Raw genomic sequence first — 27873 nt, forward strand, 5'->3', positions numbered from 1 at the left:
GCCAGTCAGTTCTAGGTGTGGGATCATCTATCACAATAGGCAAAGTGCCATCTTCCACACTGGTGAAGTGCTGTGTAATTTGCAGCACTGGGAACATGGTTTGTAATTATATTTGATAGGGTCACAGGACATAAATTACATAGATTTTACGTTTAGCTGCTACTGCAAATTCTTGCCTGACATTAGCTCTGGGAGGGTTTTCAGTAGGAATAAGGAGGAAGAGGGGCAAAAAAAAATGTTCTGAACTTTTTAAGAGACTTTATTTAAAAAAAAAAAAAAAGAGTTTTAGGAAAAAAATGAATATTATCTATGTGGGAATGTTTTATTATTATTCTTGATTTGTTTTCAGTTCACTTGGACAACATCCCAATAGGACTAGCAAGAGAAGAAAAGACACAGTTTTTAATGCTTTTGTTTTTTTTCTTTTTTTAAAGTCTAGGGCTAGCAGTATCTGTCTAGGTATGTCACAGCAAGACCATTTTTCTTCTCCTGTTTGCAGTGATTTGTAAGCACAGGCGTCAGGCAATATTCTGGTCTGGAAACCAGCTCCATAAAACTGATAGCTTATAACCTGTTATGTACTTGTCAGGTGCAATACTGGGTCATACTCGCTGACTATCATGACAGACGCTCTCCAGGACACAAAGCAAGAAGGCTCCTCCTGCAGACCTTAACGATGGAATTTGAAGAGGCAGATCCTAATCATAGCACAAGAATATATACTCTGCGATTCCCCGAGGTTTACTGGCATTAAGGAACTGGAGGCTGAAACGGTGGCGTGGTGAGGCCATCCTCAAACAGTGATCCCAGGGAAACGCTGGATGATTGAAGATTAGCGACTATTTAATCCATTTTGGCCTGGAAAGAATTTAAGAAGAATGAGAAGCTTGAATCAAAACTCGAGTAAGCCTGAAGCTATCCTGACATGTTTGTGAACTAAATTCCCTCCCGACACTTTTCTATTATTTCGGTTCTTGGATCGTCATTCTTTGCGTGCTGGGGCCAACAATGCCTTTTATTGTGGCCTGCCCCATTTTCCTCTTGCACACAAAGGGAAAGCTCCCTCGGTGAATGCCAGAGGCAAATACTGCTTTCTCAAAAAGTTACATGGGAGAAGTATGCTTTGGCTTTTGTTTGCATACTGTAATCTTCAGCCACACCGAGAGCAGGCTGAGTCATTCATAAATATGGCCTTTGGACTTTAAAGGTCAGCTATGCTTTTCATAATAAAAACCTGTTAACACAGAATCATCCTGGCAAACCCAAACATCAGTTTTAAGTAAGGTATCACAAATGACCCACCATAATAAACACTCCACCCATAAACTACCGCTCTGCAGTCTACAACAAGCAGTACCAAAACAGGAAAAAGTGATGGAGATAAGAAGGTCTTGGAAAGGTCTAGGAAAATTTGGGATGCTTTTCAGCAACTCGGTGAAGGAGTTTACAGAAATGCCTGACACAACTGAATACGAGAATATGTAGACTGAAACAGGAGGCCAGCTTAGGAAAGAAGCAGCGACATGCAAAGGATCAGCTCAGGAATGAGAAGCCTTGCAGTGAAATGACAAGGGCCAGTTGTAAATAAGAGAATAACATTTGAGACATAGAAAAGAAGCACAAGCTATTTTCCAAACATAATGAAAAATTCAAACTCTTTCAGGGGCTTAAGGGTATTTAAATGTAAATGAGCTTCCTTCACCCAACCCCGAATCAAGAGCTGCTTAGAAATTGTTGCATTATTTTCTGTTGAGTAATCATAACTTTTGAGCATCCAGCGTACTCTGACAAAGAGCTGTGAGCATGGTGTCTGGGTGTGCATGGGATTGCTTCCTATTAAATAGAGTGGATGTCTACTCTAAATGATGTAGCACCTTCACAGCTGGGTTTTGTGTGCATCCGTTTAGATGAGACCAATTCCCTTACACGTGCCTGAACCCCAGCATTCACTGTAAACTTGTTATTTTTATGAAAATAAGTGAGAAATATGTAAAAAGAGTGGTATAGGGTTGCTTCCGTATGAGAGTCATAATATATTTTTAAATTTATGACTGGGTTTGGAGCTGATGAAAGACTATAGGTTGACAGACAGAAACCGAAGTCCAGCAAGCTCACGCGAGCGGTAGCGGGAAGCAGCTGTCCCCAGCCCCTTGCGCCGTGCTCTGGCCAGCTGCCCACATCCCCAGTGCCTCGTCCCTCCCTGGCCAGCGCCAGCAAGGACGCAGCTTCGTGCCAGTTGTCACGGAGATGTCAGTGTCCTGGAGGGTTTCCAGGAGATGGCAGGAGTGAGAGCAGGTAGGCAATGCTGAGCTGTGCAGAGCACTCATGTATGATGGACTGAATCCTCACATTCCTCCTAACCCATTCGTGCCAGTGGCCTCACCACCTCTCCTTCCACTCAAGCACTCGGAGTTGGATAACTTTCGACTCCTCCATTTCCTTACCCCTTCTGTCCTCCCAAAATCTCTCTAGGCTCCAATATTTCTTTCTCTACCACTCTAGTGAGAAGTCTGGGCTGACCTGGTCGTGACTGCAGTGCAGCGTTCCTTCTGCCACCCTGGCACTCGGCCACCCCACCGTGCCGGCTTATAATGTTGCTTTTGAAGTCACCCAGCGCTTGGATCCCTCAAAACTATAGCTCCTCATGTTCCTTCAACAGGCTTGGGCTTCTCAGAGCAGGCCCAAAGCTGGTGGGAGCCGCCCTAGGTCCCTCTGGCCTCAGTATAAATGTTTTTGCCATCTGCAGATCTACTCCTTGCTCCACCTTTGAAAATCCAGCCCTGCTCTCATCAGACTCTAATACCATCTCCTATATACACATCCCTGGTGCTCCTTTAAGGCTCACCCAGACTGTTGTTTTCTTCTCTTTCTTCTGCACCACCTCTCCATAAGGAAATGTTTTGCTAATTCTGCTCAGCTTACCACGTCTTTTCTTTTAAATCCCTCCTCAAACTCACTCTCGCCAGCCTCCTCACAATGCAAACAAAGTAGTGCCCGGTTATTTGCATTAGCTTCTCAAGAAGTTATGTCACACTGCGATAAAACTCAACCCTTCTCCCAGGCGCTTGCAGGCCGGGCTGCTGCAGGAGCTGGCTGGGGGGATGGAACAGGTCCCCGCACGGCTGGGAAGGCTGAAGAAGGACAAAACATTTCTCCCAGCTGCCCTGGTCAGATGGTGGCCACCACAATCCCCATCCGCAGCTGGTGACCAGACCCCAAAACTGCTGTCTGTGGCTCTGACCCCCACTCTTCATCCCCACTTCTGTTGGAAACACTCAGCTCTTGGTCTTGCTTAAATTTGGATTAAGTTCTCTGGCCAGGAAACTTGTGCCGTCTCTAATACGGGAATTTTCCTTAAGGCGCCTAGCAAATTTCTGGGCACTGCCAATTTACCAAAGGGAAGGCCATTTCTGTTTCCAAATAGTATGAAAATGAATGAATTTGGCAATATTTGTTTCTAGTACTTGATAAATGCTTACTCGCGCTGATTAGGAACGACACTATTCCTATGCCCAGTTAATTCTGCAGAGCATGATTAGCAGCATGTATCATTTCAGCTGACTGACTCTTGGACCAACTGAAAAAGCCAAAGCTGGAAGCCTTCAAGTGAGCATGTGAAGACAGAAAATGAAACAAGAAACTGTACATATTTTTAAATATTTGTGCTACTGGGTTTCTACTGCAGATATTTAAATACTGAAATGCCTCACACCATACTGCTACCCTGTTTCTCCATCTGAAAAGGCACCAGAGCTATTGTCATGGTTTCATTTGAGACCTTGTTAAAGCTTGCTCTTGTAACCTCTGCAGGTTATTAAAAGGCCTATCCCTAGTGAAATATGTATTTAAAATAATTTTTGGATACTAGACCCAGACTTGTTTTATACAGGAGAGTAGAAAGGCTTACAGCTGACATTTGCCTAAGCTTCAAATTGTACTCCAGTGAGCTAAGATCTTATTTTAACTTGCTTATATAGGTTTCTGTTGGTAAGTGGCTGTAATGTCTTATTTTATTTGCAGTTAATGTCTTGAAAAACAGAAGGTATCAAAGATAGCAATTACGGAGCCCGTTTTCTCCTCTGGTATCACAGCAGCAGTGAGGAGCTGTGCTGGTGATGCCTGAGTGCATTTACCAAACTGTCACGAAGATGGAAAATGGGGGAAGAAGTACCAGCGGCAGGAAAGTGAGCGAGGCAGTGCGGGAAGAGTGCGCAGCGTCCACGCAAGCCACACCACCGGGTACCTCTGGCTGGAGCACTATAAGATTTGTATTGCCTCAGGAATGACGAACAAGACAGGCATCCCAACCAGAAAAAAATTAGCTGAAAATGGATAACAACAACTAGATACAAATAAAATTTATAAAAGCATGCTGTAAAGCCAAGCAGAGAGGTACCGATACCATTTAGAGACCCAATCTAGGCAATCTGACCCAAACGAGAAGCTCTTCTGAAAGCATAGGTGTGTCTGTACTTTAACATACCAAAGAAAAACTCTGATTTCGGGAATCACCTGAGCACATATGCTTGTATCTTCAAGCAGGTTTTTTTTTTTCACTTGCAAAGCACGGGTGATAGCCCAAGGATATGTCATTCCCTGCAGAGAAAAACTGAGCTTAGGGGCAGCGGATCACCTTTCTACCTCGAGCCTAGGCAGCCCAGTGCGTGCAGGCTCCAGGGTGAGAACCAAGGGAGACTTTCCTAGGAAGAACTGAGAAGGAAGGTGAGGACAAAGTAACAGGCAGAAGAAAAACTGCGGGGACAGGGTGGGTATGTTTCGGATGCCAGCAGGAGAAGCAGGTTAGGGGTGGGTACCTTCCCAAGCGTTACTATCTCTGCAAGAATCTGACCTGAAACGCAGAGTTCAGCGTTGCACTAATGCATTTTTCTGTGTGTCTGGGTCTAGGGAGGAAAGAAGTCAAATCCCTTTCTGCAGCAGAGCCAGGGTCTTTAGCTGGGACAGCCTGCCCACCCCTCCTGCCCGGTGCCCAGGCAGTCACCTCACAGCTCAGCACACCCAGGTACAGGATGGAACTTGTTTTCAAAAGTCAGATGTCAAAAGGACATCTTTTTTTTTCCCCCCCAAATGGAAAACTCCTTGTGCTGGAATCAAATAATTGAAAAGTTGCTGAAACAAGAGAGTAACAGTTAATCCAGCCCAAAGGGTAGATCTAAATTCTCCCTGGAAAGGCTACTGCATGTGGGATTATATACAGCGGTTAACCAAATATTCAGGGGACATTAGTAATTACCATAACATCCCACCACTTACTCTGTCAAATGCACAATTTATGCAACAAGCCCACAACTTCAAAAGGAATTTGTTTACTTTAAAAATAGTTGGAAATACATTTCCAACCCACAGTTTTTTCCCCAATACCTTCCTGTCCCCACCTCAAAAAATGCCTGAAAGACTTCTAGATGTTTTGTGCAAACACCTTTCCCAGTGAATGTTCCCCTGGTGCCGTTCGTTTCGAACGCACAGCGTGCCAGGGCACACAGCTCCTTCATTTCCCCACTCTCCTGGCAGAGGTGCACGCCGGCCACCAGCGTGAGATGGCTGCTCCGGACGCCGGCCCCCGGGGTCCAGAGCCCTCCTGCCGCCCCGTGCACCCACCTCGGGGGATCCCCCATCAGCTGTCACACTCATCGGAGCACGGAAGGGGGTCACAAAGAAGGCGGCTGCACAGAAATCAACCTTTATGCTGCAATTTCTTAAAATCTCAGACTTATGAAAAATACACTGCTGGAAAGTAGAAATACCCCAGGGAGCTGTAGACGGGTGTCAGAGGCCAACAGTTCCCACCCCTCTGCAGCACCAGCACCATCACCCCGGGCACCAGAGGTGCACCAGGATGCAGGAGAGTTCATGCTCCTCTCAGCTGCTTTGCTCCTGTCTCCGAACAAGCCGCAGCCACGGCCCCGGGAGGGCAGCCCCTGCCTGCGGGGAGCAGCCCGCTCTCCCACCGGGAGCCAGCAGCTGTCAGTGGGAAACCTCCCAGCCGGTATCGTTCCAGGCTGCGCTGAGTCAGGACCCTAAAAATAAGAGCAGCCTGGTTCCAGCCCCTGTGATTTTTGATCTTCTGGCCCTAATGCTGCACTGACCCATGGCTTCTGGGGATCGCTTTGCCAGCCAGGCCGGTGGCATGCCTAGACTTGTTGTAACCTGTGGCCCCCTCATTTCAGGGATGTGTCAATCGAAAGCTTACTCTTGAAATCTGATAAATGTTTTGGTAACTTGCTTCTTTCTTACCTACGCTTGGGGAGCACCAAATGCTTTTAGGGACAAGGGATCAGGGTGTGCCCCTAATAACGCCATGTTTTCATAGCAGCACTTCAGTTTCTGATGGGATTTATTTAAGACTGTGGAATATTTGTAGTTAAATGGAACTGAGCAATGGAATAAAAATAGACTTTATAAGTTAAGCTTATGCTATTAACTCAGTACCGGTAGCCAAGAAAGAAGTAGTGCTTGGTAATACAATTTTGCCTGATCAGTCTAGCTTAATAAACATGTTGAGCTGAACTTAACTGAGCTTGTGCTCACTGCTTTCACCTGGACTTTGAATGGGCTTCGCAATCCCTGCCTTTCCCCAGCGTGGGCACGGAGCTAGCTGCTCCTCACAGTGTGGCACGCTGGTGGGAGGGGACCTCGGCAGCACGGGAGGCGCAGCCTGCGCCTGTCCCCCTGCCCCATCCCTGGGTACGCCGTCACCTGCGGAGCTCTCCCGGCCGCCCCTCGTCCACCCCGCTTTCCACTTGGTTTTGCCTCCGACCTCGATGGCTTTGCAGCTGAGCCTGCGTGGGCAGAGGCTCATTACTAAGCCTTACAAGGTTATTTTAAAAAAACGATCTTGCAAAGATACAGGAACTGAAAGCCCCACTTTGTTCATATTTGTCTTCCCTTGGCTGCGTGCATGCCAAAGGGCTATCATCTTGCTTTCCAGCTGAAATAGAAATTCAGTAATGCATACTTGGGGAGTTCTGTCACTGCAGTAATCATTTAATAGTGACAAATAAGCCAGGGAATAAAACAAACAGATGGAAAATGGTCATCCCCATCCATGGACACCTGCTCTGGGATGCAGTCTGTAATGATCTATATACACTTCAGAGACAAAATTACTTTACCACATGTTGGAGAGTATCTGTTCGGATCTGGGAATGAGTTACAGGAAAGACATAACGGGTACCAAAAATGGCATCAAATCAACAGTCTAAAAAGTACCTAGTTGTAGTTTTGAAAATAACAGATTATCTCATTCACAAAAAAGCTCTTGAATTGGGAAACAAAACAAGGGTAAAAATATCCCTTAAAGAAAACCAATACAAGCCCCAGCACTATTCACCCACAGGACGAGTCACCGACACCATAAGCTTCTAGGGCTTTTTCAAATGTGGGTTACCGAACCTGATTTTGTCCAAAAGAGGCATTCCTCTGACTAGAAGCAAGGTGGAGCCTTCCATGCATTTCATTTCCAGGCTCAAGCCTTAAGGCATTTCAGCAGAAGTTGACTTCTAAAGATTTTTAAGGCTTCTGAAGCCCATTGTCCTGGTTTTGGCTGGGATAGCGTTGATTTTTCTTCCCAGAAGCTGGTATAGTGCTGTGTTTTGGATTTAGGATGAGAATAATGTTGATAACACACTGATGTTTTAGTTGTTGCTAAGTAGCGCTTACACCAGTCAAGGATTTTTCAGCTTCCCATGCTCAGCCCAGTGCACAAGAAGCTGGGAGGGGGCACAGCCAGGACAGCTGACCCAGACTGGCCAAAGGGCTATTCCATACCATATGATGTCATGCCCAGTATATAAACTGGGGGGAGCTGGCCGGGGGGCAGCGATTGCTGCTCAGGGATGTGATGGGCATCGGTGGGCGGGTGGTGAGCCAATTGTATAGTGTATCACTTGCTTTGTACATTATTATTGTATTATCATTATATTATTATTATTACTATTACTACTATTCTATTTCATTTTACTTCAATTATTAAACTGTTCTTATCTCAGCCCGCGAGTTTTCTGACTTTCACCCTTCCAATTCCCTCCCCCATCCCACCGGGGTGGGGGGAGCGAGCGAGCGGCTGTGTGGTTCTTAGTTGCTGTCTGGGGTTAAACCACGACACCCATATTGAATTTGCGAAACCTACACGCTCAATACTTCCAAAAGGCAAGGCCAACCTGATTGTATGCCTAAACAAGATTTTAGGAGTATAATAATACTGGCAAGCATCCCAGTCTGAGTATCATTTACGGTAAAAAAGAAGAACCTTTGCAAGAAGACTTTGTACTTGTTCCCTCAGCAAAATTAGCCTTATTAGATTTTTTTTCAAGAAGTAGAGAAATGATGCAAAGAAAACATGCCTCTATTCAACAGCACCCTCCCAGCAAAAGTTTCCAGTCTCCGTCCTTCTGCCAGAATCTATTTTCATTCTTGCGCTTTGAAAGTATCTCAGAATGAAGATAGCCAGAGTACTCTTACGTAATAATGATGTGGTCTCATGCTATGAAGTCACTGTCTGGTAAAATTTCAGCTGTTTCAGTACATAAATATTTTAAGACTGGGATTGCTGGTCTTTAATTGTAGGAAGGCCAGATTTAGGTTTCCACAAACTGAGCAGAAAGAATTCTCTTTCCCCTCTCTACCCCTCCCCTCTTGGGTTTAAGGGGAAGCAGAGTAGGTCCTAAATATACATTCATTCATTACCTTGTCCTTCTGAGTGCATATAAATATGTTAAAATAGCTCACTGACTTCCCCCCTCAGAAGAAAAGCCTAAGTAGATGACATAATGTGACAATTAACTTACTAAGACGTCAGTACTTTCGCAGGAACAGAATGGATATTATTGCAGCCCTGGACTTTGAATTGAATCCTTGATGTCCAACAATGTGTTTGGAAAACTTAATAATGGGAAGGAAGCAAAAGCAGGTGTAAACACGGAAAGAAAATTGAAAGCAAATGGGATGAATTTTGGTTGCAATCACATGAAATAAGTGTGAGCACACAGAATATATATAAAAGCCTTATTGCATGCTTTAACATCAACTATAAACCATCATTCCAAAAATAACTTTCCCGGCAAAAAAAAAACATATCCACAGCAGGAACAGAAGACTGTTATATAAAGGGAATCAGGGTCAAAAAAGAAGGTCCAGGAACAGTGATCTATTCACAAACCCTGAATTACTTCACCTCTTTCATGGAAAAATACAGGGCAAGCGTAGGCTTTCTCGCTTCATGTGGTTACAACTATAAATACATCTTCTGCTGACCTGCAGGTATTTAGTGATGCCAGGCAGATTAAAGGGGAATTCCTGCCAGCCTTCTGCTCCTTTTGTTGATAACAGGTACATGTCCACGGCCCTTAGCCACGGCACGGTTCAGAAATGACTTTGGGACTCTTACCAGTGAGGGTGGCTACTTTTGTAATTCACTTGTCTACATCTGTGGGATTTTCCCCATTCAATAATTGCTATTTTAAGATTAACTTGTCAGCCAACACGAGCCAGAAAGATGAGATCCAAACTTTGCACTGTTTGTATCACCATCTTGAGTCAGCTGTAAAACAACTCATTTTAGGCATCTGAGGCACATAAGCAACCTTCAGCCAAACCAGCACCCTAAGTAGATGACCTGGCCCAAACAGAAAAGCATTCAATGTGTTTCAGATGCTGCCCACTGCTATTTGGCAGGGAAAACTAATTAACCCTGTATCAAGGTGCAGACAATATTGCTGCTAGCCCACTGTCTCAGCCGCAGGGTCACCGGCAGCTTGGCAGCGCCCCACTTGACTCACCTTTGCCTGCAAAGAGCATCCCGACAGACAAACGTCCCTGCTGCTGATGGCCATTACTCGAGCTTTGAGCAATGCAGATTGTGAAAGAGTTCGGCTGTATGGGAAATAAATTGTTATTTTTCTTCCTGCACAGAAAGGAATGGATTCAGCATGTGCCAGACTTGCCTCTTTTTTTTTTTTTTTTGACAACTTGCAGCCCATTGTTTATCAAATGGCACCCTGAATCTTCTGCGTCATATTTTCTTTGACTTAAATACTTTTACTTAACGAACACAGTGTGTATGATGGCAAACAAACAAATAAATTTTAAAAAGCAGGACTCCTGTGCAAACAAAGCTTACAATTTCCCACACAGATTAGATGCTGATTTTCCTAATGAGATAAAACACTTGCATATAACTCTGCTCCTCTGTACTCTAGATGAACTCAGAGCCTCACGCTGGATCTTTTCAGTGTGACAGCCGACTACAAACATGCTGTAATCGCCTCACCTTCTTACCTTTGTTTTTTCCTTTTTTTTTTTTTTTTTTTTTTTGGAGAGATGCTACATTTCCCTTGCCATTTGGCTTCTGACCTTTTTGTTTTCTCCAACTGGAGCAAAACTGTTCCAAAATTATCCGTGTCACCCTCCCCACCAGGGAGTTTCAGGGCAAGCCGATGCAGCCAAGGCAGACGGCCCTGGCCCACGCCACAGCGATGCTCTGCTGCGCCGGGTTCCTGTACCACCGCCGGGCAGGGAACCTGCCACCAACTCACTGGACACGAGAAGGTTTTGGCTGGACCCCAGCGCACTCCAGGATGGCAACTCCTACAATTTGTTAATAGCTTGAATAATTTAGAGCAGTCTTAGCATTGCTCCAAATCACTCCGGGGCTGCTTAACCCTCCCTTGCTACGCCGTTGTTGTGGCTATCGGAACCCATCTCCTCAGTCCTCTCCAGTGAAGCTGTTTTAATTTTTGCCTTTGAACAGTGGAAGTAAAGAATAAATTCCACGTGCGGTTCGCGAGGGCAGCAGAAGCGCCCTGCGAGAGCCTGCCAAGGACAGGCAGCTACACAACAAATGCCCCGCTGGCACCGCAGCCTTCTGCGCATCCCTCTTGTCCCCCTCCGCTCATCCCCACTTGCAAAAAATAATAATAATTAAAAAAACCCAACTCCTAAAATCCCTATATGTGGACTATCAGACTATCCCATGGGGTTTCAGATGGCTGCAGCCTTTCTAGGCTAACAGCTTTGCTGTAAAGGATTACTGCACCAAAGGGTTCAAATATTTATGAGCATCATGGAACGAGGCCGGGTGACATGCAGAGGGTGCTAGGGCTGTTACACTCACTTAGCGTTTTTAAATGGTACCTTCTTCTCCAAAAGACAATATTCTTGGGTTTTGGGATTTTTTTAATATTCTTTTGATCTTACTTACACTTTTCTTTGGAGATTTTTTCTTCAGGCAGTCAGGTAATCTGTACTTACAGAAGGTCTACAGTATTTTGCCTTTTTTTTTTTTTTTCAAGCAAGCTACAGTTGTAAATAAGAACTCTGATGACTAAAGTGGCATGGGATCAATGCATAAAGCTTTTTCAGGCTGTTTATTAGAACATCTGAGAAAGCCTGGTTCACTTTTTCCTCTGCACACGCAAGTTTCCTCTGCTTCTGTGTACGGCAACAGAGGAGAGAAAAACACTGGGAAGATGTTGGAAAATATGATAGTAAAAGTGCAAACACTGACAGGTGGGCTCAGAGAAGGTACGCCTCTCCTTCGTCACTTTGTTTTTAATGGATTAGATGTGATATCGAAGTGCTGCTTTCCTCTCCCATTTAAGAAGGAGCCTATTTGCAGAGGCAGGAGGAAAGGACATGGGGCAGGAGCTTCGAAGGATGCCATTGGCATTTCACCCTAATTCCTCCGAGCTCTGTGGATTGACTCGAGTCATCTTTGCTCGCCTGCCTCGAAAACCACCCCATCCTCAGGGACCGTGGGGACCCCTCCTGCAAGCAGAGGTGTGCTGGCTCAGCCCTGGGATGCGCACGGGTTCATCCCCAGGAGCAGTTTAAATGCCCTTTCCAGATGTGACGTTTCCAGGCTGCAGCTGGCCACCGAGCTGCCGGCTGCCCGTTTTAGCTGTCCACAGCACTCAAGCCAGCAGCGAGGTGGCCGGCTGGAGAGGATGGCTCAGGCAACACTGGGAAGGGCATCGATGGCACCTCCCCAGCAATAACCCGCCTTTTGGGGGATGCTGTGTTTATGGTGGCCGGCAGCTCCCCACCGGCTGAGCCAGGGCTGTACCCACAGCCTCACCACGCTCACCCACACCGCCGCCGGCTGTGCAGGGCCACGGCCAAAATGAGTAGTGCAGTTTCTTGGTAGGAACATTTGAAAGCAATTTTAGAGAAATGTATCACATTTGGAAAACTCTGTGTCACACGGCTGTTGCGTTTCTGGTGGGGGGGAAGATGGGAGGTGGAGGTGCAGCGTTACGCAGGCAGGAGGAAAAAGGCTTGGCAGTCCTTTCGGCTCCACAAAATCTGAGCTGCCGTTAGCATGTACTGAACAGCAGCTGGACATGCATTCAGGTAATTTTTCCCTAGTGATGCTCTTGAAAGGCTATGTTTTTCTTTTAAACCGTGCGTTGTGCCGCACAACCTCTCCCAGGTGCTGCATTACCACCTCCCATCGCTCCCCTCGGGACAGCGAGATGGAGCAGCGGCAAACCCCCCGACAGGAGCCCAACCCCAAGAGACAGCACCAACACTGGGCAGCACCACCGACCCTCTCCCCTGCCCAGCCCTGCTGCCTCTGCCCCCGGTGCAAACGCACACCCTCCCTCCGAAACGTTAACACCCCCCACAATTTCTTTGCACCGCGAATAAGCTGCAAAGCTGCCAGCAAGGGACAAGGAAAGGACGTCCCTTCGGGCCCCCGGCCCCTCTTCTCTGGCAGCCAAAGGCAAGGCAGAGCCTGTCCCTCGCCCGCAGCGGCAAAGCCCAGGGGTGCTGGGAGGCATCGGGAGTGGATCCGGCCACGTCTCTGTGCCTGGGCTGCACGGCCAAGCTAACCAGCTGGAGTGTGGAGGAACAAGGACCATTCAGTGCTTTTAAAAGGGGAAATTATTTTTCTGCCAGACCGTCCCAGGCTTCCAGCACTCCCCACACCATCTGACCATGGGCTACGTTCAAAACATGCTCTCTGGCTCTTTCTCACCAAGGAGAGGATGTGAATAACAAGCTGGTATAGCCTTCTCATAACGCCACGTTTTTCTGGTTAGTAAAATCTCTGGCAAAAACACGAAGAAGATCCAGATGGATTTCAATGCGCCAGCACACCAGACGCAGGTTGGAAGCCTGTATGATGATGGACAGCTGGACATCACCTCCCCTAGCAGCGCGCTGGCCTGCGAAGCACCTTGACCTTGGGGAGGTGGAAAGGCAGGGTGACTCAGGGAAGACATCTGCCCAGTTTCCAGCAGCCCTTTGACCAAACCGAACGCTTGGAAGCACTGGTGGAGCCATGAGCGAGTTGTGGGCAGTGGAACTAATGAGACCTCATTTCCTATGGATTTGTGTCTTGCGGTTGGACTTTCCGGTGTCTGAAAACCATACGAGCGCCAAGGAGGCACTTTCTGTGGTCAGGGCGTTCACAGCCTCTCCCTCTGCCTCCCCACCGTGGATTCTTCCTCCAGCCTCTGATGGGAGCTGTGCTCAGGCCGCCGGCTCTCCCCGGGCATCGGCAGGGTATCCCTCTTCCCCCCGGCTGCTCGCCTTCCTGGGCTCTGCCTCCGGCTTAACCTCTCGGAAACACCACCGGTTTGCTGAGACTGATCCAACGGACTCAAAAATAGAGGGCGAACTAGCAGGCAAAAGTGACTAAAAAAATGCATTTAATAGGAAAGCCAGCATAACAACGTTACAAAAACATTAGACTATAAAGCAGGAGCAGCCCACAGTCTTGAGTCTAGCAGCCACAAATGAAGACTTTCTCAAGGCCAGGAGGCACTGGGCATGTACCACGCACCTCCGGGAGCCGAGGACAGCGAGGGAGGGAGGGAGCCGTGACCGGGGCTCCCAGTTACCTTCTTGGGCATCACCAGAGTCACCTTCCCGGGCCCCCCGCTCCGTCCCCGGCAAGCCCAGCAGCTCTCCCACCTCCTGCCACGGGCGTAGGATCAGTGAGCGTCCTGACCGCAGCACAGCCCTGCCACAGGTCACCCAGCACAGCAACAGAGGGGAAAAAAAGCTGGTAAACTCCTCTGTTTGGTACACACAGCCGAGCAGGAACACGTTGCGTTTCACACATTAAAAGTAGATCTATTTTGCATGTGTTTAGCCTCAATGAGACTAATTATGTAGCACTGGCAAGGGAACACCTTTGAACTTTGCTGACCTGCGTGTAGTTCCATGCCACAGATCGGCTGGTCCTGCGATAAACACCCCATATATCTTTTGCAAGAACAGTAAGAGTAGATGGTTCTCCATGGAGATACACGACAGAACGAATGGAACAAATCGAAGTCAAAAATGAGAGGCTACCCAACTTGATGTACAACGTTGGAGGTGTCATATGCCCTAAAGCTATATAATTTTTAAAACAGACTGAAAACGAAGGCAGCGGCAGGACATCGACGCAGCCACGATGCAGCTTCAAGCACACCATCGCGGTGCCGCCGAAGGAAACCGACGATTCTGCCTCCCACACTCGGTGGCTGTGGGGAAGAGGGGTGAAGAGCCATGACGGCGCAGGCTTCCCACGAGCACACCGGGCACGAGCCGGCAGCGAAGATGGCCACCAGCCTGCTGGGCTGAGGGAAGGGGGCTTGGTTGCCCTGGAGAAGGGAAGACTCCGGGGGGCCCAAGAGCAGCCCCCAGCACCTTTGGGGTGGTTATCCGGAAGGCAGAGCCAGGCTGCTCACAGTGGCGCACACAGGAGAGACGCTGGGCATAAACGGGACCGAGAGAGGTTCAGACTGGGTTCTGAATTCCAGCCTGAATTATCCAGTGATCTTATATTTTCCCTGTGCCTTGGCTTCCCACATGTAAAATGCAAAGGCACGTATAGATAGCATTTCCCGCTGACAGTAGTTTCACGAGAACACATGCACTAAGACTGTGCGGCACCAGAGACCACAGAGGTTTAAAAATAAATACCTTTTTAAGACAATGAAGCATAAATACCCATCACATGAACAAGTGCAAAATTAGCTGGGAGCATGTTGCCTGTGGGACTGGAATTCAGTTTGCTGTCAAGCTGGTTTGCGGCAGAGCTGACCGGCCGCAGGGTGTGATCCCACAGCACATCCCCTGCTGCAGGAGGCGAGCGGGATAGCGGGACACAGCCTCGGTCTGTATTTACAGCTTAGTCCATGCATCCCACACCTTCTCTCTTTGCATGATAATCTGCTTCTCAAAATATTTTCCTTCCTAAAACTAACATGAAAATGAGAGCAGAAATGTAGCCTCAAACTGCTGGTTAAATAGCACTGAGTTACTAAAAAGAAAAAAAAAAAAAAAAGCTGAGGATGCTATCATCTGGAGTAGAAGAGAAGAGACTGACAGGCAGCAAGAGGCTTCCAGATATGCTGAGGGGAAGATGGCTTCCATTCACATCAACAGCAAAATGTCACTCATCATCTGAATCAGGACCCCTCTGCACTGGAAATCAGCTTTCGGATGCGGGGCGGCCACTCTTTTGTATTGACTTGTCTGTGCCACAGTGACACTGCTGCTAACACTTAATTTATTTTGTCCATTTAGGAGACATCTAGTTATCTCAATTATTTAACAATGTGTAAAATTACAAACATATTCAACTACAATATGTTCCTCTTGCGTAAACCTCTCCTCTTGGCCACATACATAATGAAAACCCTGTTGAGTCAGTAATAAAATCCAGAAAGCTTTCAAGTCTCAGAACTGAATGTTCAAATTTTGTAGCTCACTTCCTTTTCTAACCAGACAGCAGGGCTGCCAAGAGAATTTCTGGGCGTTCAGCCCCTTTTGATATACATATACATACACATATACACACACAGACACACACAAATATATACAGCACTCTACTGGGGCTGGCAGAGAGCAGGCACTAATTGTTTTTAAGCCAGTTATGAGCAAACGCATTTTAAAAAGAAATGAGAATACTACTTGTTTTCATCTGACGGAACAGACAGTTCAGAGCTGGACAGGGAAAACGATCAGCTCCAGCTCTGTCAATAAATAAATATTTGCATTTCACTCCAGCAGAGGAAAAATGCAACACTGATTTTAGGAACCAACCTCAAAAATGTGTGTGTGGAAATACCATGGTTCTTTATGCAAATGGGCCAATTGCACATGCAAATACCTGATTTGCGTGAATAACGGCGCTATATGCAGGTACAGGTCGGGCATATGATCTAGCACACCACATTTTTGGAGGCTAAGCCTCATTCCCGTGAAGAACGGAGCATCCTCACCCTGCACTGAAGCCAAACGGTAATGAGTGAACTGGGCCAACCACAACTGGGAAGACTTCTATAGCTAAATACGAGAGCCGTAAGATTATATTACACAGAACGCTTGTGATTCCTGCCCGAAAAGCTAAATAGCTTCTAAATCCTTTGCACTATTTATAACAACAACCACCACCACAATTACATTTATTTCTCTTCAGAAGCACTGTCTGCTTTTGTATTCATACTGTAAGAAGCATATTAAAACAGGGACCAAATAGATTTCACATATGTCAATGCAATACAAGAGCAGGCAGCAGCCACGTGAAGGGAAGGACAAACATTCAACGAGTTTCATATGGCATGAAAATACAAAGCGAAGTTCAAGTCTGAGAGTTTTCCCACACTTCGGCTAAGTACATTACCAACAGCCGCCGAGGTACTCTCGGCCATCGTACAGGAGCGGGATGATACAGGGCATGATACAGCATCCCCCCGGCACACACGGGTGCTTACACTGGTGTGGGAACGAAGAGCAACTGAACGTGAGATAAACTGGCAAATAAACATCGGCTGAGGAATCAGACCCTGTGGCTCCGCTGGACGGGCGGAGCAAGGTCATCCTAACCTACCCCGCGCTCTAAACGGGGAGATCTCTGCATCACTTTCATGATGAAATCTTTCCACTGTCAGTGGGCAATGAGTCAGAATAGCAGAGGGATGCTGTTTACTGAAAAGCTCTTGGAACTAGAGGGAGGAAAAGGGAAACACATAGGAGAGGCTAAGATGGGTTCCAAAAACAAGATAAGAAAAATAAAACACGGACAAAATGTGTCCGTGGATGGAGGTGGAGGCAGAAATACCAAAGCGATTGCAGAAGGGGAGACACACGCAGAAGAAACTGGACAGAAAGCTGAATACAGGTAAGGAATAGCATGAGGAACCACAGAAGGGTGCGAATGGGAACAAGAGAGATGAAAAGCCGGGCAGACAAAAGGCGGCAGGTTCCCAGGTTGCGTGCTATTGACATGCACGTGCTCCTTTTTTAAGGGAATGCAGAGCCAAGATGACCCTAATATCATCGGGACACCAATAACCCTATCAGGACAGTGAGCTTGCACTGGCAAGGGTATAAAATAAAGGTGCCTGGGTAGGGAGAATTACAGCAGTGACTAAAATGACTGGGATCAAAGGGAAGACCCATTTCCCCCCCCAAATGCCATTCCTCCCCCTGCAAGGGGTCAACTTGTGGATTGTAGCTGCTCCGTGTGTGCTCCTGTCATTCGTAACCACGCATAGTACCCTCACTCATACTTCAGGTATCTGAATGCCTCCCAGTCTTCAGCTCACCCTCCTGACATCCCTGTGAGCCAGGAAATAATGTTTATCTCCTCTCTACAGAGGGGCATTGAAGCATGGGGAGATGAATGACTTGTCCAAGACCACACTGGCAGGCTGTGGAAACCCAGAGTTTGAACCCAGCTCTCCCAAGTCCCAGGGCAGAACTGCAGCTGCTAATGAGAACCAAGAAAATTCAAAAAATGCAAATGAACCATCTTGAAAGTTTTATAAGTGAAACTCCCGCTGCAGGCATGAATGGAGGAAGCGCAGACTCCAACAGGCAAATTCTTTGCCACCCCATCTCCCAAGTCCCAGAAATCCTGTTGATCTGGGCTAATAAATTTCCCCAAGCCCTAGACATTCTCTTGGCCCTCATCCCAAGCTCACATAAGAAGCTATTTCATAGGCAAGGTTCTTATTTACAGTTACTCAACTCCCATAATATTTTATCTGAGGTGGCATTTTTAACACTCCCCTCCCCAATAGTGGATGAACTGTCTCTTTCTTTGCTTTATAGGTTTGTAACTAATCTAGTTAAAATCCCGTAAACATTGGGATGTTTCTGTGCTCCCCATTCAGACAGGAGGCTGGCTGAGGAAAAGAGTCCATTAGCATTAAAATGATGGTGACATCCAGACTGAAGCTGACAATTCATTCATTTTTTCAGCCTACTGTCATCGTGCCAGCTGCCCTCCAGGAGCTGACTGTGCATCAACTGTGTAGCCTCCTAAATGCGCAATACTCAGGCAAGGGTATCCTGCCATAAAATCCAGAGAGCGTCACAAGCCCTTGCCAGGTCGCACAGTGGGTTAATGTGTTGGTTTGCTACCCCTGGGAGACCCGGGCTGGGGTCTTTGTTTTACTGCAGACCCGTGTGCCACTCTAACAGCAAAAAGGCGGTCATAAATGCAGGGGAACGGGGCACCGGGGAGCAGCCACGGCAGAGCAGGGCGCCTCAGGCCAGCGCTGCCGCTGGAATCAATGAATCTCAGTTTGGGTCTAAGATGGCTGGGTTTGCTTGAATCGGTGCTCACAACTAACGCACAGTAAAGAGGTGCGAGCGGGCCATATTGAAACATGGCCTGTAATTCAGCTTGCAAAGAAAGAGGTGCATTATTCTGCCACTTCTCCTTCTGGATGTGCAATGGCCCCTAGTGCTGTTGCTCACTATAGCATCCTCCTTCTCCCGGACCCCTTGTTTCGTGATGCTCCCAGATGCACCAGGGTGGTCTATGGCCAGGCAATTCCAGGAGCAGGTTGTGGCCAAGCTGCCAGGCAAACACCTCCCTTCCCACAGATAAGCAGAATTCAGCTAAAACAATCCTTCACCATGCCTTAGTAGCCCCTAATCTGTCCTTCTCTGGATGAAAACCGTTTAGCTCCCCAGACAGTAGGAGGAACAAGGGCAAAGTAGTCCTTGCAGGCAAGGAAGCTGCAGCCAGGGCTCGAGGGGAAAGTCAGCCCATCCCCCTGCGCTGGAAGGCCCCAGTAAGGAGAGGTGCTGAGCTGCTTTTCCCAGGACAATGCTGTCCTGCGCTGAGCACGTACCCATGGGATGGCCCCATCCCCTTGGGTCACCAGGATGGCAGGTCACCCGCAGCTGGGGAAAGATGTCCCTCTGCAGATGAAGCTGGTGGGAAAGGAGAACAACCTCGCCAGGACTCCTAGCTTTATTCACACACTGAGACAACTATTACATTTATATCTATCTATCTATATCTATATTTAACGATAGAGTGCTTAGCCAGCCCTAATACAGACCTCTACTTCCTCACTCTACTTTTCTTCAACAGAAAAGTTTCCTGAGAAGTCAGTCAGCCCGAGAATCCTTTTTTAAAACTTAATCTTTTTTCTTCAAGAGTTAAAAAGCTGCCAGCTGTTTAATCAGATTATCGAAATAAACTTCTCAGCTGAGGACAACTTCTGAGGAAGTCAGAGAGAGGCAGATGCGGCCACCTGTTCCATGGGAGCTCTCCAGACACTCAAATGTCAGTTGTTTCAGTTAATTAACGTGTGCTAATTAATTAAAGTCATTAATTTTGACCAGATAAATCATCTTTAACATCAGTATAATTGAGATCAGAAGCTAGCGCTCAGATAAGACCTCAGCCAAGATCAAAGATAACGTGTAAAAAAAATGCCCCTGAATGTGGAAGTGGATTTCGCACCGTCCCCCACAGCATCTCGCAGGTGTGGGAGGTGCGTGCATCCTACTGCGCGGGGAGGGCTCTGCGCGTTTTGCTTTCCCTGCAGCATCTGGTCCCTCTCACCTTTTAGGAACGTGCCCGCTGGTAATGTCCAGGCTCTCAGCCGTGGTCCTGAGTCCCAGCGCCCGGTCCATAGAAAACCACAGGCACCGCGCGCTGGCCTGTGCCCCCCACCCACCCACGCCTCCCCGCTCTGCTCACTCCTAAACTCTTCATTTCACACCTGAACTTCGTCAGGGGCATTTCAGCAACAACCTTCTGCTCCCACAAGAAGAACTGTCACCTTGACGGTCCCTTTCACTGCTACGTAAGTGAGGAAACGTTTCTCACCCCACATCCTCACCAACCACCATCTAGTCCTCTATTTTTGAAATATGTAAGGCCTGAAATGTAGAATTTGGGGTTTTACACCAGCTAATATTAATAGAAACATTCTCAGGATTTTTTCCCCCAATGTAAATGGAACACTTATTTTTTTAAGCGTGCCCCTGCGGTGCTCGCAGGCCAAACACTGCAGCATTGTACCCGCCCGGGGAGCTCGCTATAAACACATCTGTCTAGCGGCTCTGTCAGGCCCACTGAGCTCTCTATTAACCAGGAAAAGTAAACCTGTACCTTAAATATTTACTGTTTTCAGCATGTATAATCTAGAAGTGTTTTTAGCAGCACAAGTAAGGCGCACTTTTAATCAATGATTTTTATTTTGACATGGCACTGTTAAACATCGTATGGGTACATCCTGAAAAAGCCCACTCCTTGAAACCAGAGGCTCTCCTCTCACAACTGGTTACAAACATTATCGTGTTACCACATGCTGCTCACCTGAAAGACCCATCCTATCTCCCATTTGTCTGCTCTGATCCCAAATTATCCCGTAAGTCTAAAAGTTGAGGTTGGGGGGGGGTTTCAGAAGCTGACCGCAGGTTAGGCAGTAAGAGAAGACAGCAACAGATATGTAGTTGGCTGTGTATAAAAGGATACAGATGAGTGCAAAGAGTTAAAAGAATAACAACACAAAAGCAAACTTCTCTGAAAGTAAATAGCCACCAGCCAGCACTGATTTTCTTTTACGATTAACATAACAGCTAGCTTTTAATGCTTGCTCCATGCAAAAGAGCTCCTGCTTTCATCTCAGCACTGACACTAGGAGTCATAGTTTCTGCACAACAACAGGAAAAGATACGTTAGAGCCGTCGTAAAAAAGTCTCCGCACCAAAGTAGTCCGCTGATAGCCCCTGCTGACCTTTTACTTCCTGAGGACCTCGGTGCCTGGGAAAGCAGCGGGCAGCAGCCGGGCTTCCTGGCTGACTCAGAGATGTCCTTCTCCCCGCCGGGCTGCGCAAGCCACCGGGCTCCTCGCTCCCGGCCGCTGGCCGGAGCCCACGCGAGGACCCTTTCGCAGAGCAGCCCACCAGCTCTCGCCAGCTGGCTCCCTCCAGTTGTGTTTTAGCCCCCAGCAGAGAGAAGGTGAGGAAGAGATTCCGTTCACATAGCTGCTTCTTCGCTCCCCTAGAAAAATCACCCCCACCAGCTCTACAGCACAAGACACATCTTTCAGATTTGGATGCTAATCAAGTCTAGGGATGGTTTAGCACTTCTCCCTAATCGCAGGCACGTAAGACTGGGATGGGCAGCTATTTGCACATTCTTGGATCGTAACTCCGTCTCCACAAACATTCTTAAAGCGCATACAGGATCTATTGGCTGCCTGCAAGTCCTCCCTATCTGCAAGGATGACATCGTGTCTACTTATTTGTCTGTTATTGACTTTTTCACTACACTATCACAGACTAGAAGCAAGGGGCACAAGCCAGAGAACAGCACAAGTAACTGATCTCCAGCAGCAGAGTAGCCCTGGAGGAGGTCGTGGCTGGCTTCCTTGCACCAGTTAGCTCGCGTGTGCCATAAAATAAGCATGCGCAGCAGAGGAACACAGCTAGCTGCCACTGCAAGGTGCTCACATAACATAGTGGTAGGCAAAGGGTAGGAGCCCAGATGGAACAGAATGGAAATAAACAGTAACGCAGCAAACACAACTAAGGTCTCACCGTGTTTTAATAAGCTCGTGTACGTAGCACAGAATGAGTAATGATTCTGGACAAAGCCAACAGGCACCTCAGGGGATTCTAAAATTAATCCTGTGACATTTCCAGCAGCTAGCCTGGAGAGCACAGTAAGTGACAGAATTCACTGTGTGGCGGAGCACGTTCAGCATCCCGCCAGGTCAGGCCTCCCCTTCTATTTGCATGCAAAGACAAAAATATATTAATCGATACTATTTTTTTTTCAAGAAAATAGCTACATAAAAGCATTCTTAAAACCAAAGGCTAGACAAGGCCTTTGAATGTCCAGGTATCAACAACAAGAAACTTCCATCACGTCATGAACAGCAGAGAGGGAGGGAAAGCATCAGAAGGAAGGCAGAGGGTTCCCCTAGCTTTGACACAGACTAACCTTAAGGAAATGTAGCTGTGATTACTAACTATAATGAAACAAAACACCTTTGGGGAAAGAAGAGTTTGCCATATATTTCAAATGTAGAAAAAAACCCAAACCCAAGCAAACCTGAACATACTGAAGAGAACGTATTCTGGGGCATGCAGTCCCGCAACACAGATAAAAGCAGGAGGCAGTTGTCTCCAAGATGCAGTTAAGCTGTAGACTGAAGCAGACAGCAGCTGACAACCATTACGGACCACAGCCTGGAAGTGTGCTTTGATCAAGGATTTCTCGGGCACAACATGATTGATTGCAATCAGGTTCAGCTAGCTCCAGTAACTCCTTGTGATCATGAGCAATTTTCTTTTGAGCTTGCTCATTTCATCTTAAGAGACATCAGTTCACATGCATCGCTCCACTGGGAAATGCTGCACTCTGAGGACCAAAGTTTAAAGTTAAGAAGAAGTTTCTACTGAGGTCATTTGGGATGATTAACTCTCTGGGGTGGGATCCCTGGCCAGGACCTTCATCTCAGCTGACACTGAGAAAGAAGCTGTGTATGCGCCTGATGCCTCAGCCTCCTTCACGAAACTCAGGAGACACAGCTGTGAAATTTTTTTTTTCTAGACTATATAAAGAGATTTCAGGCTACATTGCTATCACTTGCAAGCTGCATCACTGCATGGGATGAAAACAATAGACGTGACTAAGAACTCTGTGCGCAGCCAAGTGCTAGCTAGGACCACCTGATTTTTTTTTTTTTATTTTTTTTTTTGTGGCACGGAGAGCCAAAGCCTACAATAGTCTTTTCATTGCAAACTTCAGCTATAGGGATGTGCCTGATGCAAACTGCATCTTCTGAATGTAGCGTAGTCTTGAGGTACACATGCATGAGAGCAGGTGAATATATATTAAGTAATCCACCTGTCTCACTGTAGAAACAGCAGTGGCTGGTACTAAAATAAAGTTAATGCCAGTGACAAAGGTATTTTGAGTCTCTGACGGAGCAGGAGGAGCTAAGCAGGAGCTGGCTGTAACTGCTTTGCGTTTCTGCATCCAGCTTGGGGTGAGAAAGCCGTGCAGTACGTACTGCCGGTCAGCGGCTCAACAGGAACACGCTGACCGCCAGCAGGGATGCTTCTTGCCTCTGTTATGCTGCTACATCCCTTCTGTCTGTGGAAGGTCTATCTGTATAGCAGTGCAGTTCACACGCTGAAGCGGCAATGAGCACAGCTGAATACTGCTGAAAATTTTCCTTCTCCGTTTCCCTGCAGAGCGAGGAGGCTCACAAGTCCCCCTTCCGCCTTCGCACAACAGGAACCTCTGCAACACCTTGACGGCAGCCAGAGGAAAATGCAGCACAGCTACAAAGCCAAGTGCCTCTCAGTGCACAAATACTGCAAAGCAAAAACCCCCCAAATATTAGAAACCACAGGCAAGGCACGCACTGTATAAAAAGTGTCAGGCATGAGTACGGCTAAAAGGAGGGTAGTAGGGAAGAGGAAGAAAACAAATAGGAAATGCCATACTCAAAGAATTCAGCATAAACTCTGAGCAAATCAAAGCAAGAAAAATATCTGAACCCACTTGAATTTTAGCTGCTGAAGCCTTCTGGCTACTCAGCCGCTCTGCCTGCGCGTCGCTATGCTTAATTTGCCCCACTGGATTTGCACCTCCTGTGAGTGACTGAGAGGAGCCATTGACTCCGGGAGGACTGATTTAGTGCAGCAGGAACCGGCGGCCTGGCAGGGGCTGCGGGAGAGGCCCAGCCCAAGGTAGGTAAACATTAGATGAGGAAAGACCACGGGGGAAAAGACTGGACCAGGGAAAGGGAGAAGAAAGAGGAGGAGAGACAGAAGAAATGCGCAGCAAAGGATGGGCAGAGGAGAAAGAGAATGAGAAGGAGGAAATTAAACACAGTACAAAAAAGGGCTGGACGCTGGGTTTAGTAAGATCTTTCCCCAGAATTCACATGGCTGTAAACCTCCGGTGTGCTCCGGTTTGGTGCTGGATACTTACTGCCAGTGGGAGCACCAGCACCCAGAGGAGCCTCGGTCCTACGCAGCATTTCACGCTGCTCGGTGGTCCCGAAAAACTGACGCTGGGCGGAGGGAAGATAAACCATTCAGTTATTTTTTTCTTGATTTGTTTCGCTGGAAAGTCCTTTCCCTGGAGAGACACAGGCCTGTGAAAATGACGGGATATACTCAGTAAATCTGTAATACCTGCTGCGTAAGCCAACTGTTTCAAATTCCTGCTTTGCATTAGCCAAGCTCCCAGCAGACTTTACCTGACGAACAGCGATTGCCTACGGCATAAAAAGTGAGGAGCCAGTAAAATACTCTTCATGACGTGAAGCAGGGAGTATTTCCCAGTTCACTTAGGGCAAGAAAGGTCTGGAACAGTACGTTACACTGAACAAAATCTAAAAAGGAAGATATTCCACACGTTTTCCTGTTTCCTGACGTACATCCAGGAGATGTAGGCACAGCCTGGAAGGTAAATGCTGGGTTACAGCTTCTGACAGGGAAACGTGCACAGGGAAAGCCTATGAAAGAGCCACAGTCTAACCTGACCTCCAGAGAAACTCAACCCATCTCAAGTGTTGTCAACTACTTGAAATTCAGGACAGGTTTGTTAAAAGGTGCTTCAAAGCTTTCAAAGTGACCTTTTTTTTTGAGCAAATGTAGGTTCAGTTACAGTTTCCCATCAAAGCTGTGTGAATGTGCGGTAAGACACGAAACCAAGTGAGAAAAGGCGCTATTCATTAACTTTTCCTGTGGCATTTGCTGAATGTTGTGAAAGTCATAGATCAAAGCAAAATGCGTGGTGCATGTCCTTAAATTAGATGTAATTAAATAAACAAGTGTTTGCATAAATCCCTGAAAAGCAAAAATGGCCAATTTAAGCACGCATCGGTGAGCTAGCTCCTTCTGCTTTTTCAAAATTTTTGGAAAATTTTCGAAATTTTCATTAATCAAGGTGTGTGTGGAATCACAAACTTGTTCCTCCTGATCACAATGCTGCTGTGTCAAGAGTCATCCTGGGAAAAAAACGTACCAGTCAGATTCTCCATCTAAAAACCACTGTTAAGAGTTTTAAAACTGAAGTACCACAGAAAAAAACCATACACCTACAAAACCAAGGGAAGCCTGGCGTACTGGATAGCTTGGAGTCTGGAAACGGGACCGAGCCTTGCTCCTCCTCGTCACCGGCTGGGTCTCAGCCAAATCAGTAGGGATGGAAAGTCATTACTACCATTACTGGCAACCATCAAAGTTCACCGGTGGTCTCTGTCCAATTCTTAATGGACACATAAAATCACTTCTGTCATCAGAAATGGCACTAAACGGTATATACTGGCAGTCTCGGGAGATAGCTGCATGTAGCTAAAGACTGAATCTCCCTTTCAGCTATTGTCCTTTCTGGTCAAATTTTGAGGCGTATGGGTGATGAAACCCAGTGCTGCCTTCTGTAGAGCAAGTTCTGGGCAAAGAGGGCCCAGAGCTTTCATCCCATCACCTTTCCCGAACCACAAACTCACCACAAAGTAAAACATGGATCTAATTTACCTGAGGGAAAAGAAAAACACGAAGAGAATATATTGTGGTGAGAAAAAACCCACAACAGGAACCCTCCATCAGGCCTGGCCTGGGCACGGGCCTGGCCACTGGTGGGAGAAGGGATGGCAGTGCTAGGGACCTGAGCCCTTCTGCCGGGCAGGGCCACCGCCACGGGAACATCCCTGGAGGAGGAAGAGGAGGAGGAGGAGGCCGGGAGTGGCACCGGTGTCCCTCCGACAGGGACACCCATCCCAGTGCTCCCTGTGATGGGGTCACAGCATCCCCATCCCACAGCTCCCGGCCCCCTCCCGGGGTGCCAGTGCTGCGGGAGGGCCAGCAACACCGGGCTGTCACCATCAGCCTCGCTCCATCCCCTGGGGCTGGAGCCCCTCAGGGAAAGATGGGATGCTGGAGAAGTGAAACAAAACGGTGTATATGTTTTTGGGAAGTCCTCCATGAGGTTTCAGGCTGCTGCCGCCGGCCGGCTTGGCCACAGACAGGGTCCCCATTGTGCGCACCCCTCCTTGTGCCGCCTGCCCGGCGGCCCGCGTCCCCCTGCCGCGCTCCTCCGGCCGAAGCCACGTCCAGGAGCAGCGCTCCCAAGACAACAACAAACCCCCTTTTCTGTGGCTCCGGCAAGGTCCAACAAGGCTGCCTTATTATTATTCCTGCTGGTATTAAAATACAAAACAACACAAGACAGAGGCGCCCGCCCTCCCGCACACACGTCCCCCGGCCCCTGGGCAGGGGCAGCAGCACTTACCCGCACCATGTGCACAGTCCCCACTCGGTCCCTCGTGAAACGCTCCTTTCTGCGACCCCTTCGGCTGTGGCACCGGGCGGGCGGCGAGACGTCTGGGCTTCGCTCCTCCGAGCAGCCGGGTTGCTCCTGCCTCCCCTCCCTAAATGCCCATCCTTCACCAGCGGGGCAGACAGACACTTACTGTATGGAGATGCTATGCAGACAGGTTAATCACATCCCCCTCCTCTTCGCATCCCCTCCCTCTCCACTGTCTCTCCCCCCCTCCGCTTTTCGTGGGCTTTGGAGGTTTTTTTTTTTGCAAAGTTTCGCCTCTCTGAATCTGCTCTTCCACCTTCCAGCCTTGAAGGCGACCAAAAAAAAAAAAAAACCACCCAAAACCCCAAACTTGTGTTAGGAACAATAATCTCATTTGCAAAGAAAAATCCCTGGAATGAGGACTTATTGTAACGCCGTTGGGTAGCAGACTCAACTGCTGGGCTTTTTTCAATAAAGGAGCAAACTGCAGTATAACGCCAGTTGGCTCCTCCAGCGCAGTTCTCCTAAATCATGATAGACAGATTGCGTGAAAAACAGGAATTCCAAAGAATTTCCTGCCCTGGGAACAGAAGTTAAGGCTATATTTAACAACATCTGAAGCTGTCAAGAATGCTTTGTGGTTGGATAACAGAGCAGAAAAATGTGAAAAATGCAGGCTACTGCTATACCAAATATGGAAATATTGTTACGTCTGGTGTCTAAATCCCCATCTGGAAATACTTACAGCCACGAAAAGAAAAGACGCCACAACAGAAGCTTAAACTCTCCTCCCCAGCCCCAAATCTTAAACTTCAGCACGGAAATACGGTTCGGGGACGCTCAGCGTGAGCGAGGGACGCCAGCGGGGTGACAAGCGGGGCTGCAAGGGGGCCGGGCGCTGCGGGGCCCGGGAGCGCCCGCCGTTCCGTTCCTTGGCCGAGGAGCGGGCCCCGGGACGGGCGCTGGGCACCGCCAGGCTGCCGGGCGCGGCGGCGCCCCGGAACGCTGCGGCTCCGCCCGGCGCAGCGGCGGCAGCGCCAGAACCCCGCGTCCGGCGCGGGAGGCAGCCCCGCACGGCGGCGCCGCGGCCGGCCTCGCAGCGCCCGGCGGGGCCGGAGGGACGCCGCTCTCCGCCGCTGCCGGCGGCGGGGCCGGCTCTCCCGCGGGGCACCCGCCGGCGCCGCCTCCGAGGCGGCAAGCGCCTCGGTGCGGCACCCTCGCGTTCGGGCGCACCGGCACGGATAACGGGGGGGGGGGGGGGGGGAGGCAGCCCGGCGGGGGCGGGCGGGGGGACGCCCCGGCGGGGGGGGGGGGGGGGCCGGACAGACGGC

General features: G+C 48.2%; 1 long non-coding RNA gene across 2 annotated transcripts; it reads right to left on the minus strand.

Moving 5' to 3' along the window:
- Window positions 1-27458, minus strand: LOC148052130 (uncharacterized). Of its 2 annotated transcripts, none has more exons than XR_015698979.1 (3): window positions 26528-26702; window positions 24221-24386; window positions 1-858 (listed from the first exon to the last, which is right to left on the minus strand). It is a non-coding gene; the product is annotated as an uncharacterized LOC148052130 (long non-coding RNA). The 2 variants fall into 2 exon arrangements; XR_015698978.1 differs by lacking the exon at window positions 1-858 and adding an exon at window positions 27288-27458 and having other exon boundaries at window positions 20485-24386; window positions 26528-26679.
- Window positions 27459-27873: the final 415 nt, after the last annotated feature.

This window comes from Nipponia nippon, unplaced genomic scaffold, assembly GCF_047370975.1.
Source record: "Nipponia nippon isolate SJK-2023a ecotype South Korea unplaced genomic scaffold, ASM4737097v1 scaffold_5, whole genome shotgun sequence".
Lineage (NCBI taxonomy): Eukaryota > Metazoa > Chordata > Aves > Pelecaniformes > Threskiornithidae > Nipponia > Nipponia nippon.